At 44.4% G+C, this 14,461-nt stretch overlaps 1 long non-coding RNA gene across 2 annotated transcripts; it reads right to left on the minus strand.

The window, feature by feature from the left end:
* Nucleotides 1-11,418: 11,418 nt before the first annotated feature.
* Nucleotides 11,419-13,178, minus strand: LOC146759423 (uncharacterized). Of its 2 annotated transcripts, XR_014932299.1 has the most exons (4): nt 12,983-13,178; nt 12,654-12,900; nt 11,820-12,014; nt 11,419-11,502 (listed from the first exon to the last, which is right to left on the minus strand). It is a non-coding gene; the product is annotated as an uncharacterized LOC146759423 (long non-coding RNA). The 2 variants fall into 2 exon arrangements; XR_014932298.1 differs by having other exon boundaries at nt 12,654-13,178.
* Nucleotides 13,179-14,461: the final 1,283 nt, after the last annotated feature.

Below are 14,461 nucleotides of genomic sequence, written 5' to 3' on the forward strand. Positions count from 1 at the left end.
TTGGTTCCCAATTACATACCATCCCCGAGTATCTTAACAGCTTGTTGTTATCAACTGAAACCTACTCCCTTGCTGAGTTCCCAGAACCATGGCTAGTTTCTAACCATCCCAGGGCATCCTGTTGTTCTTGCTGTCCTTGCAGGTGTTATGGCTGCTTGCTTAGCTGCACCATGTTTACGACCCTTCTCAGCTAACTAGCTGTAAAAAACACTCTCTACATTTCCCCCGTTTTCTTTTAGGCTGAAAAAGGGTTTGATTTAACGACCGATCAATCATATTTAACAAGCAGTTCAGTTCATTTGTTCAATCAGTTCTCATGTAGTTTTATCCTGCTTCGTAGCTGCTGTTCTGTGAACTTCTCATCTGGATCCATGACGGACGCTCCGTAGAATTCTTCTTACAATACTGCCTATAGAATAGCAACACTACTTAAATTAATAACATAACTATTATAACTCAATCAAGGCCTCGATTGACAATACTCTAAAAGTGAAAAAAGAGACAAGTCAAATACAACATAACAACATTACTGTTAAACCCACTAAGAAGAACAAACATGTTTGTACTGCAACCTAAGTTTCTGTAAACTGAAAATAAATCCATGAGGGTCCCATTGTGTTAATCTGTAACTGATCAGGAAAAGTCTTCAATTTTCATATACTCTGATGTATTGATTTTAATGACCACTAAAATTTGTGCAATAAATGCTTTTAAGATGCTCATAACCATGCTCTACCGACTGACTTATCCGGGCTAATAATTGATTAATGATCGTGCAATTTTATGAAGTAGCATGTCAAATAGAACCAATTTTAGAGGACAAACGTACTAGAGTATCACTAGGGGCATTATTACTTATTGACCCTTGAGAAACAGCAAGCCATGTTGGTGGTGGATGCGACAGGTAGTGCCAGCAGGGCGTCCCCTGCTTCAAGGTGCACATTTCCTCTCTCACCCATCACAGATTCTCTCCTGCATTCAGGGTCTGAAGGATTTCTTCCAGTTGTACACCATATCTGCATGGCCAGTGCGTGATATAGAGCCCAAGTGGAACACCTGCTTGGAAAACAGAATAAACTATCAAATTTAATTCTATTAGCATGCACTTTTGTCTAAAACGATGCATGGTTATATTTCAAAAATCCCAATTAGTTGGATGTAAGAGAGGTATCTATTCTATGATACAGGGTCATCTCTTTGCCTGGGATTCCTTTTCAGGTTTTGTCTTTGCAAATTAAGAAAAGCTAATTAATAGGCTAATAACATCATAACCAAACAGTACTAAAACATTAAAAGAGCTATTCCTGTAGATTCTAGCATTGATTACATCAAATCCTGTTTAATACACATCTGATCTATTACTAAAATAGAAGAAGCACACAACATCCTAGCTAATGCCTAAAACTCTAAATCTTGAGACTGCATTGGTAAAACAGAAAATCACACACTATGTCAAACTATTACTAATGTTATCTATAACACAGCAAGTTACAAAGCAATATCACTAAGTAAGAAACACACAATTACAATTACTATAAAGGCTGGATGCTATTTTCTGCCTTCAGATGAGACCGAAGATATCATGCTGGATCCCACACAGGGCCAGTCCCTGTGGAAATACGAGCATATTCACAACCCCAAGTTGTCAGTGGTAGGGGACAGTCCCAAAGTCCTATGGCCATATTCCAAACATTAACCATAGGCTGTTCCTTTAGCACTGGGGAAGCCTCAAAATGACGATCCACATAAGCTGTATCTCTATGAACACGATTCAAAAACTTCAGCACAAGCAAAACAAGCAAAACCTTACATAATATTTTCAAAAAATTCAGCACAAGCAAAACAAGCAAAACCTTGCATAATATTTCTTGTAGCGTGTCTCCCATATTCCCCCTTTTTTGTTTAATAATAAGAATGGATTTCAATGTTTGATAAATGTGCTCAGTGATAGCTTGTCCAGTGGGAGAATGAGCAATGGCTGTAGTATGTTTAACACACCCTTCTTGGAGGAAAGTTCGAGTGGCCTTAGAGGTATACGCAGGCCCATTATCTGTTTTTGTAGTATGTGGTACTCCCATAGCAGCATAAGCAGATAACCAGTGTTTACTGGTGTCATGACTGTGTTCACCTGTATGTGCTGTGGTAAATACGTAAGAAAAATTAGTATCTATTGTTACATGTGCATATTTTAGACAGCCAAATTCAGGAACGTGAGTGACATCTGTCTGACACAGTTGAAGAGGTGCTGTGCCACATGGATTTGTCCCAATTTGAGGCAAAAAGATATTAGTCAAATTATGTAGCTGGTATTCAGTCATAAACATGGTGTATTGCATAAGAGAGAGGATCATTCTTAACACAGTTTTCCAGTTGTGAAGGGTCATAGAGTAACTGTCACTGTTTGCAACCAAAAGATTGTATGTTCTCGCTGACTGAACTCCGTATGTTCTCGCTGACTCCCTTAGCTCCTTCACTGCCTCATAAGGCAGGGATTCCCAACGGGGGACCTGATTCGGATGATACAACATAGGAAAGGCTTGCAACATGTCAGCATCACCCCTTAATATTGTTTCTTTTCTGCCTTGCTCTAAGACATCACAGTACGCTGTAGGGAAATTTGTCATTCCTGCTCCAAACAAAGTATCATCAGGCGACGTCGAGGATCACCAATTCTTGCAGAACGGAGGGAGAAAAGCAGACGACCACACCTGTCATTGACATGATCAGCGAATCTCATTTATTCCTTGGCTGCGTGTACCTTTATAATACGGATAATTAGCTCATACATATTGCAAAAGTGGAGCTCATCATTGGTTCCCAATTACATACCATCCCCGAGTATCTTAACAGCTTGTTGTTATCAACTGAAACCTACTCCCTTGCTGAGTTCCCAGAACCATGGCTAGTTTCTAACCATCACAGGGCATCCTGTTGTTCTCACTGTCCTTGCAGGTGTTATGGCTGCTTGATTAACCGCACCGTGTTTACAACCCTTCTCAGCTAACTAGCTGTAAAAAACACTCTCTACAGGACCCCACAGATTACCTTCAGAATTCAACAGTTCTGTTTCCTTTCTGAGTGCATAACAACCTGAGCAAATGAATTGAATGACGTGGCTTGTTAGTCTGGTAAAAACTCTGCTGTACACTGAAACTTGGTCCATTTGTAAGCAGGACTTTGTCCATCTCTGCAGGACAGCAGAAAACCCTTTGTGCTAATCATGATGCCAAGAAGCAGAATGCGGCAAATGGCAGATGATCCAACTGCTTCAGGTGTTCATTTCCTTAAAACTGCGAATAATTTTGGACTGAGAGTTTGTAAGCAGAACGGAGCTCTTAAAGCTGTCAGAGATTATTTCTGCACTGTTCAATTCTATCTGCATAACATACACAGGATCTCAGAACTGCGTTGCTTGAACTGGTGGAACTTGTTGAAGTGAACTGGGATGAGCAAGTTTTAGAACTTAGTCAGAATGCAGTAAAAAATGGATAATCTCATGAGTATTAAGGTACAGGATTGCTATTTCTGCACTGAATTTGTTTTTATTTTTCATGGCTGTGATCTGAAAGTTGCTTGAAACGCAGGCACCTAGGCACTGTTGTGTAACTGAATTTCACACATGATAGGTCCTGAAATATCCTGGAATCTAAAACTCTGACTTGTTTTAAGTCTGCTGCTTGAGTCTAATCAGCGTCATAGTGTCTGTGTGCAGTGTTTCTTTCCCTGTAATGCTCCACATCATTTCATTTTGGGAATATTGAAGGAAATGGACTATGTGCCATAACTGTTGTTAGAACAAAGTATGTCTGGTGTGATCTTATGCATAGGTTCTGTAACTGCTCTTCACAGCTCAGGTGTTTGACCTTCCTTTTGGTGAAGTGATGAAATACTGCTGGTTTCTATTTGTGCTTCTGGGCACCTTGAAGCTCTTAGGAATAGAACAATTGTCTCCAGTTCTTTTCAGTGATATCAGTAACAGCTCGAGTGCTGCTGCCCACTAGGTAGACCCAAAGAAGCAGATTACAGTGAAACAACACACGAGCTGGACCTGCACGAGGATCACTTTCAAGACAGTGGCTCTGTTGCTTGAAGCCTATTTGCTTCTTCCTGCCGCCACTCTATTACCAAATATCAACAACCTCTTTCATGATTCAACTTGCAAATGTTTGACTCTAACCCTTGTGTTTCTATGCCTTCCTAGGTGATTCGAGCCCTTGTCAACCCCAAAGATCCAAACCAAGTAGTGATGTGCAGTGTGTTTCCATCAATGGAGAGTTCTTATTAAGCACAAATCGCTGCAATTCGGATGACAGCCTTCCACATGGTATCAGTGATGGACACAAGGGGCTTATCCACGTTCATGCTCTCATATCTCCTGGCTCTGCTGAAGCTCCTGACCTGAGCCTGCCAGACACAGCAGTCACCTGCCTGGATTGTGACCCAGCGCCTTTGCAGTGCTGCCCATCCCAAGCACAGCCCGAGTGCCCCAGCAGCAGCACCACCATGCAGGAGCAGGTCAGCATCAGTGAGGTGAAGCTGAGCATCTTAGATGGGGACTTAGAGTCAGGCTGCCAGTCCCAGGCACCAGGCAGCAGCACCAGCTCTGAGCCACTCTCATCTTGACAAGAGGAGTCCCATCTTCACCCTTGACCTCTCAAGCCCTCCTGTCTTTTATTGAATAAAGTCACTCTCATGCTCAGTCATCGCCTTGACTGCATTCCGAGTCTTCATTCACAGGGATTGGGATGAATGCAACAAACAGCAAGGCAGCTCAGTTTGCAACACTCTGGCTGTGGGGTTCGTGCAGGCAGAGCTCTGGGTTCCCATTTTGCCTGGCTTTGGGATGTCTGCAGCAAGATCTCTACCATTTTGTATGGGAGCAAATAATCTCTAGCATCCAGGTTGCTGCTCATGATAATTCCAGTCTTCCTGGCTGTTGCTTTGTGATACCTTTCAAAGCCTTCTGATACTCTTTGATGCCTTGGCTGCTTCCTAACACCTCTGTCCTCCTGCCGTGTTGACTCATGTCTCCCACTTTTAAGCTGGCTTTGCAGATCATCTCCAGCCCTGTCATCATCACGCTGCAGCAGGAGGTGCTCACCTGGCCCAATGTCTGGCAGTACTGCTTGTTCTGCAGATGAGCAGCTGCCTCCTCATCTCTTCAGCTACAGGAGTTTTTCTCAGGGCAGTTAGATGCAGTCATGCTCCTCTGGATTTGGTGTGTTAAATCCATGCTGCATGGCAGCAGTCAGTGCAATACAAAGGTGTTCTGTGTGCCACAGCATTTCTCCAGGGGCTGCCAAAGGTAGAAGCACAACACAGCACCATCCTTCTGACAGTAATGTCTGTGAGTGTTAGACATGTGAGCACTGCATCATCCCCAGCGTGTCAGTGCTTTTCCACACCAACCTGACTCTCACACTCTGCACTGAATGTAACTCTGCTCTTGTGGAGACAAATGCTTTCTGTCACATGCTCCATCCCTGCAACCATTTGCCGGTAGGCAGCTCTTGCAGAAGAATCAAGCAGCAGAACCTTTTGCTCACCCTACAGCATGCAAATGCTATGAAAGCAGAAATAACCTGGCGTGCTCTGGGTCTGCAAGGCTGCACAGATGGGAGAGGTAGATTGTGGTTTTGCAGTGGAAGTTTCCAGTATTTTCAGTACATAGTGTAGGCCCTAACTGAATGTATAACCCTCTTGTAAAACAGCTGTATAAGTAGTTTTTCCACCAAGAAAGTTGCTGAACAGAGTTAAGTTCAGACTAGGGGCATTCTGACATGGGTAGAATTGAGACAAGCACAAGATAAATACGCAGGGTGGGTAGAGCCCAGCACAGGACAGAATGAATGTACTGACTGTTGGAAACATTGCCCTTCTCTGTCCGCAGAAAAGTACAAGGCAGACCTAAAAGCAAGAGGTTGGTAATTGACCTTCTATGGAAATGAATCCTAGCAACAGTCTGGAGGAGTGTGTGAGCCTGAGATGCTCAACCAATGAGAGCCATGAGAGCATTACCTGCATTGGGTTTAGGGCATAGAACAGAATTGATTTCACTGACTGGTGTGCAGTTTCTCCCTTGCCAACAGGGGATGTGCGCGCAGTATTGCAGTAATGAATAAGCACTGCTGCTATCGCTGCCAGCTTTGCCTAACTAGAAATCTTTGACTTTGAGAGTTTCTCACACAAGGGGAGAGGGTAAGAAAGTAAAGAGGCACAGAAAACTAAGGGAAACTGCTCTTCTTTATATTATCTATAAAAATTGATACAATTGATGCTGTCGTGCATTTTTTTATTATTTTTAATTTTTTGCCAATGTCAGTTAGATTGTTTTAAAATATCCACACACCAAAATCTGACTACCAAGCAAATGTAATGAAAATGAAATGAAGGTGAGTTAGCGGAAAGCACAAGGCCATATTATATCAGGCTCTAGCAAATTTACAGGCAGTCACTGCACGAAGAGGTAGATCTGAGTTGCACATTATATGATTCCCACAAAGATTAATGAAATCTGAAGCTTTCAATATATTTCCCCTATAATCAAAAGAGAACGGATCCCCAGGGTCTGTCCCGCAGACGTTCTTTCCATGGTCTCTGCTGCCACCTACTGGCCAATACACGGAACTGCCACTGTTGGGCGTTTGGTGCCGCAGGAAGCACAACGCAGATCTGAGTTCTGACCGGTCTACGCAGCAAATCCGCCAATCTTTATTGTGATAAGCCCTCCACATGGCATTGCGCATGCACTCGAACACGCAACAGGCATAGATTTCTCCTAACTCCTCGAGGAGCAGGCAAGCAGAACAACTGAGCGCACCACTGCTTGTGATTGGGCCACCCCCATCATAGAGATGTGTGTTAGATCTTTTACCCACCCCTGGCTTTTTTGGCTACAAGGGCACACTGCTGGCTCATGGTCAATCTGTCGTCCACCAGGACGCCCAGGTCCCTCTCAGCAGAGCTCCTCTCCAGCAGCTCTTCTTTCTGCTTACACAAGGAAGATAGTCTTGTCAATGCAGAGAAATGAATCACAGAATCACAGAATGACCCGGGTTGGAAGGGACCCCAAGGATCATGAAGCTCCAGCCCCCCTGCCTGGAAGGGCCACCAAACTTCCATGTTTACTAATGAAATAAATGAAATAAATGACAAAATTTCCTTTCAGAGAGTTGCATTCACACCTTGACTTAGGTTTGTACAGCTTGGGCATTTGGTCAGACGTGTACTGAAGTCAGGTTTTTCTTTGATTGAGAAAGCATTGAACTAGTTCCTCATTGATGTACAGTTCCTTAGAAATGGAGTAGTCCCCACATCAGACCAGCTCCTACTGGATCCCATTTCCTGAGAGTCCCCCAAGAAATTCTGGAGGAATCAGTTTGCTTTCTAATCTACCAACTGTCTGATACTTTCAACACCTTGAATAAATTGCCAGTTGCTGACTTGTTTCTTTTTGTAAATCTGTTGATGCACGCACAAAAAATGGATCAGAGCACGGGGTCTTATCTGGAGATGGGAAAACAATTGGATAAACAGAAAATTGTTTTTTGCAAGTTTTGCAGATCTATAAGTGGCTTTTCAAGAGATTGTACCACTTCTGCACATTGATTGTCTGACAGTTTCCCTATGATTTTACTTAAAAATGAAGAAGCAATGAAAAGCTCTGTGCTCTGTGGGTGTGCATGGCTGGCTCTGCCCTTCTCATAGAGGAGAAAATCAACATTTTCACCCCTGGTTCCTACACTTAGATAAAATCCCCTCCACTTACCTGCAATTTTCCTATGTGTGGAAACAGCCTGACCTCAGATGGGGTGAAGCAGCTTCTATTTGTCCTTTCCCATTATTGAGGGAATAATCTGTATTCTTTTATCGTAAGAAGAAAGGAAATTTTGGATGAGGGAAGTACCTACAACATGTAGAGACTCTTAGGAAACAGAAAAATAAAAATAATAAAAAAATAAAAACAGTATCACAAAGAAAATCTTGAAAAGAGCCAAATAATAAGGGAAAATAGCTGACTGCTGCAGGTGCACTTTGAAGACCCACAACAGAGGAAGCTGAGGTCTCTCCTTCTTGTCCCTTCACTGTTTCTCAGTGTGCCTCATTGTGCCCAGGCGATGGCTTTTTTTATTATTTTACTTCTGTTATTACAGCAATTCACCTGCCAAAGAATTTAATTTGCTATGGAACTATACAGAATATCAGAGGAAAGACAGTGACAGTGCATGGACCCCCTTCTCTCTCCTCCTGGTATCTACATGTGCTGGAGAACTTCGCTTTTACCATAATATGCCTTGAAAGTGTTTGCAGCCTCATGATCTTTCTGGCTCTGCACAAACCTGCCTTCTCCAAGAGATTTTACTTTGAGATGTTGATGGCAGCTTGTAGTTTCCCCTTTTGGGAACCCTACTTGTCCTGGGCATCCTGATGTCTGAGTGGAGTCAGTCCTTGCTCTACAGCATCTTTCAACACCAAATATGCTGACCCCACTGCCAAGAGAACATTTCCTTGTAAAAAGCAACACAAAGAATTGAAGTCAGGGGTCATATTTGATATGGTCAATAAATCCATCCCTGGCTGACTTTCTTTATTAAGTTTCAGACATTTTTAATGAAAGAGCTATAATCCCTGTAATAAATTTTCTCTTGGTTTTCTATGTATTCAGATCTTAGTCTATGAAGAAGTAAAAGTGAATACAACTGAATTTACCATTGAATTGTAATATTTATTTCTTCTTCTGGTAGTATGTAGCAAATCACCTGTGCCTTACTGACTTCCCTTACTGACTGTGTTGCTAAATATCCTAATGGAAATCTCTTTTATTTGTATTTCTTTCTACTTTCCCCTGTTAAGGATTTCATGGCTGCTCTCAGGTCACCGTGGAGCCTTTTGTACTCCAGGCTGAACAGCCCCAGCTCTTTCAGCCTGTCCTCATAGGAGAGGTGTTCCAGCCCTTGAATCAGTTCTATGGCATGTATCAGTGACCTGTACATGCTCCAACAGGTCCATGTCTCTCCTGTACTGAGGACTCTGCATCTGGATGCAGTACTCCAGATGAGGCCTCATCAGCACAGAGTAGAGGGGCAGGATCGCCTCCTTTGCCCTGCTGGCCGTGCTTCTTTTGATGCAGCCCAGGATATGGTTAACTTTCTGTGCTGTGAGAGCACACTGCTGGCTCATGTTCAGCTTCCCACCAACAGGAACCCCAGGTATTTTTCGCCAGGACTTTGCTCAATCCTTTCAGGCATTTCCCTTCCACTGAAAGCTTGATCCAGGATCTTGCCTTGTTCATGTGCACGGTGCTTTCTCACTTCATTGTGTGCACGGTGATTTCCCAAATAAGTCCAGATTTGCAGCATTTCCTTTCCAAAAAGAACTGAAGGTGGGGAATAAAGTGGGGAGGAGAGAGATAGATTCCAGCTGTATCTGCTGATCCATCTTTGCCTCATAGCAGGAAATAATCAAACACCTGTCTTAGTTCCTGGTGCTGTTCAAAGAGGAGCTCCTCATGAAAGATGAATTTCTTCCTCAAGTTCTATTGATCACAATACCGGTCTGTTTATCAGTGTTCTGTTTTGGACCCCTCACTATAAGAAAGATATTGAGGCCCTAAATCTTGTCCAGTGAAAGGCAACAAAGCAGTGAAGGATCTGGAGCAAAATTAAGCTGGGCAGTTCTTTTTTTTTTTTTTGAGAACCAAAGCAATAATATTTTTATTTTATTTCTTTATTTATTGCTTACATCCCACTGAATGCAGCAAGAATATTCAGAAATATAAGTGTGAGGTGCCACTTCTCTCTTGCTGGTGCAAAAGCAGATCAAACCTCTGCACATCAGGAGCAAAAAGAGACAGATTTTGCAGAGCACTCCATAGCTGGGACTGCAGGAGGGCTCAGCCTGCTGTGCATAGCAAAGTTTCTCTTGTGTCCCTTGTCTCACTGCAGCTTTAAGGAATTCCCGAGGGGAGCTGCCTTAATAGCAAGTTGTACCACTTTTAAAGCTGCATTTGTATCGCTCACACAGCAAGAGCTCTTGTCACATGGAAGCCATCGAATGAAAACACTGACGTGGCAAGAGAATAAGGCGAGATAATGAGAAATTAAGAGCATGAAAAGTAAATGCTCTAGAAAAGCTGACACTTCATAACACTTCAGGTGAACACTTGCCTGAATTTCAAAGTCGACCGATAAAAAATTATTTGCTTTTCTTATGTAACAGAAATAGATAAAGAATTCTGTTTGGATAGGAAAAGATTCCACTAGGCTGCAATTTACGTATGGATGCTCAATATTTAAGGAAATTGATTCTTTTACTTTGTAAAAGTGCTGTGCGTCACAGGGCAACCATGGGTCCTGTGATCCATCCTGCCCAGCCCCACAGCACGGGGCTCAGCTGTGACCCAGGAGCAGCCACCATCCTGTCCATGGCAGGGTGACCCTGCGCATGCCATCGTGCCCTCCACCAGGCCATGGAAACTGCATTTTCTTCTTCCCCCCCCCATCCCCAGAATGATAAAAGACAGACTCCATCAAGTCAATAGAGATGCTCCTGTTTCAAGGTGTGCAGAAATTCCCACCCTGCAGTGGTTTGAACAAGGACTGGTGACACGAAACAAACGGGGCTGCAGAAAGCAGAAAGAAATTGGTCTGTGCTTTATGGGGCACATCCTGGAGCTCCTCTGAGATCCAAGTTCAGCACCAATGGGATCATGCAGAGAAATCCTTAAGTCCGAGTTCAAAAGTCGTTTCTTCAGTGACCAAAGGGAAGTGAGAGCGCATAAGGAGAGAATACCACTCCCAGGGCTCAACGCAGCCATTCCCCTGCAGCATTTGAAGCACGGACTCAGATGTGAATGATCCAAATCCTTTATTACAAGTTCTCACATCCATTATAAACCTTCACAAGTTTTTTTTTTTCTAACATATCCAATCAGAGCCGTGAGTCCCTTCTTCTCCTTCCAGAGGTGTCCTTGGTTCTCAGGCTGTTGATCTGGCTCCACAGCTGCTGCTCTGAACAGCTTTTCTTGTATTCCCACATTCCCCCACGAGCCCAGCGCGGGGCAGGGCAGGATGGAGCAGGGGATGCTCCAAGGGACCACAGGAGAGGTAGAAGAAAGCTCCAGTGTGAGACCAGGGCCTCGTCGGCCCCCTGAGCAGAGAAACATGAGCAGGGCAGCTGGAGAGGCTGCGTCCTCATTGACACTCCTGGGCTGAGCCTTCAGCCTTCTGAAGGGCTCCAGCCATGCACCATCGTTCTCTGTAGGATTGTCCTTCAGGTGTGCAGCCGTGGGGGAGTCGTGCAGGATCAGGGTCCAACCCGTCCACACTCCGCTCCTGGCACAACCATCTCCATCCTCACCCATCTGCAGCCCTTCCCCACCCCACTGCAGAGCAAAGTGGGTACCCAGGGAAGAGCAGAGGGTCAGCAGATGTTGCAGTTGGGATTCAGAGATCTCTGCAGGGAAGCTCAGGGTGAGCCAGGTCAGATGCGCAGCTCCGGCTGCTGCACAAACAAAAGAGAGTGGATTTCAGAGTCTTGCTGCCAAAATGCTCCCCAAGAACAGCAGGGGATGCCCAGCGCCAGGGAAGAGGGGACCCTGCATGGGGATATCCCAGAGAGTGGGCAGGGGACAGACTAAGACAGCAAGGTGAGAGGAAGGCACTGAGGGACCAGAAAGCTGCAAGATCCCCTCTGCCCTCTTCGCCCTCCAGGCTCCTGGCCCCACTCAGTGCAAACCCACCCAGGCCCAGGGATGACAAGTCAACACAGGGCACTCTCACCTCCTGCAGGATCTGGGGAGCACCAAGCCCGAGGCTCACCTGGAGGCAGTGAAGATGTGCTTGGAGTTGGTGCAGATGGCGTTGATGGGGCTGCCCTTTGATCTCCCCAACTGGGCCGAAGTTATCCATGTTCCAGACTTTGATCACGCCTCCTTGGTACGCACTCAACAACATGGGGCAGCCAGGGATGAAGGCCAGGGTACAGACCCAATCTTTGTGTGCTCTTGGGATTTGCTGTAGGTACATGGCAGAGCAGAGATCACAATCAGCCTCATGCACTCAGCTGCAGGGCTGCAGATCATCCACTGCTGTCCCAGAGTCAATCCAAATCACCAAGCTGGACGCAAGACTTGGGGCCTGAATCCTCTTCTCAGAGAGTAACATAGCAACTGATGCTCCAAGCCTATGTCCCAAGGGGAAGTGGCAGTTCTGGGTGCCCTTCAGTACACACCCATAGGCACACAGAGCCACTTGGCACACACACTGCCAGATCCCCAGGCTGCCTTTCCAGGATAGCAGGACCTAGACCAGGTCCCTCAGCCTTCCTCCTTCCACACTTCCACATACCCTCGATCACAATTCCACATACCCTCTATTACACTTCCACATACCCTCAGTTACACTTTCTTATACCATCAGAACAGTTTGTCCCATTCAAACACCTTTAATACCATATAACGTTCCCTTAGCAATCCGTATTGTTCAGTTATAAACAAAAAGTTACTTTCTCTTTAACCCTTTTTCCTTTGTACATGATTCCACTATTTATACCCTCAATTAATGATTCATACTGCATGTGATGTTATGATGTGGAATATGGACAGCAACAGCACAAAACCATGACACAGTGTTACCGACCCAACAGGCTCCGACCTTAGAGCCGCTCAGGGCTTTGCTAGCAGATCTCAGCAAGGAGGCTCCCACCTCCGTCTTCGGCACTCCATGGGAAGATTGTCGGGGTCACTGAGCTGCAGCAATACAACAGGGCTGGCAAAAATGTTCTTGGTTGGTGTGAGAGAACCTGAGCTGGGGCTCATCCAAGGAGATTCAGCGATCACAGCTTCTAGTCCTGCACTTCACACATAGCTCCAGGCAACAGCAAATTAACTGTCCCTAAACACTGCAAAAAGAGGATGGATCCAATTGGATGGCCCCTGAGATAGACAAAACTCAACACCCAACACAAAACACAGTCCTCTCACCTGCTGGTCAGCAAACAACAGAGCACAACACACACCAGCATCCAGGACTCGTGCAAAAAAAGAAGAAAAAGAAATTGCTAGATGGTGTTTCTCAGAAACACAGAAGCACAAGCCAACTGGAAGATAGCTGCAATTATTCTTGAAAACAATGTCCTTTGTTATCTTGATGTGGCCAGTGTTGAGCGAAGCAAACAAAGTCAACCTGATTTTCTTACATTCAGATTAATCTGCAAGGCACAAAGTAATAAAGGTATGATTTTTATTAATAAACTGACTGTTAGCAGCTGTCAGAAGAATGAATGTGTCACACACAGAGGTAAACTCCCACAGCAAAATTAGATGTAACATTTCCTATCTGTGTTTCATCCTCACAGGAAAAGCCTTTCTTCGCAAGATCTCCTGGAAGAGAGATGGTAAGAGACATGAAAACTGAAGGATCCGAGCACAGCTCTCCAGTAGCTCCCTCTGTACGTAGATGGTCGCAGAGACAAAAGGTCAAGTCCACTTTTGGAGGGAGCTTGGTGATGTTTATCACTAACGTTACACCACCTTCAGGTAAGTCTGCTCGCTTTCACATCCTTACAAAAGTGCATGAAATGGATCAGCATCCGCTTCTTTGGTTGACTGTTGCTTTTACTCTGAGGTCAAGTGATACAGGCTTTGCTGGTGATCTGCTCTACTCTATTGCTGTGGGTTTTTAAAATTACTATTTTTCCGCTTCAAAACATGCAACTTTGGCACTGTTTTCCCATTTCCAACAATGCAGTGAAATCCCGGTCTCATTTGGATGACAATAAGATGAACCACACTGCATTCTGAAGAGTACAAAACATGCTTGCTCTCTCCTTGGTTCTTGTGCACGGGGACACTAACACCAATTCAGTTCAAAGGAGAAATTTCCTCCAGTGACTCTTGTCCCCATGTCTTCCTTCATCTTCCATTATTTTGTTGTTGTGTTGCTGTTATTAGTAGTATTAGAAACAGTATTGTTGTTAATGAAGAGTCTAATGTCATCAAAGAAAGTTTGCAGAATCCTTTCTAATCCGGTTTTGAATTGCAAACTCAAAAGCAAAGATCTTGAATTCTGGATTCCTGGCTCTCTAAGACATAGGCAAAGAAAATGTGTTTCTTTGTCTTTTTCCACATGACACTTATGTCCAGGCACACAGCACTATAAGCAAGCAGGAGCTTTGCTGCCCAGCATTCCGGCTTTGCAAAAGCTAGAATAAACCACAACTTTTCTGCTTGCTTGTTTAAGTTCCAAGAACTCATATGAGGAGTTACAATTTAGTCAGTGTAATTATGATCAGTTCTGCATCTGTGTGCATACGTGCTGCTCTCTAGTGGTCATATTCTCCAGATCTTCCTTCCAAAGGCTTTCAATTGTGCTTTTCAATTTAATTAATCGCTAACTACAGACCCAGTTCTAACCAGCTTGGTTCCTGTTCTTTCTTCCAAGATGTCTGTGCTCCAAGGCTC

This window comes from Coturnix japonica, chromosome 10 (genome assembly GCF_054131305.1).
Source record: "Coturnix japonica strain WE chromosome 10, WE-NBRP24, whole genome shotgun sequence".
Classification (NCBI taxonomy): domain Eukaryota; kingdom Metazoa; phylum Chordata; class Aves; order Galliformes; family Phasianidae; genus Coturnix; species Coturnix japonica.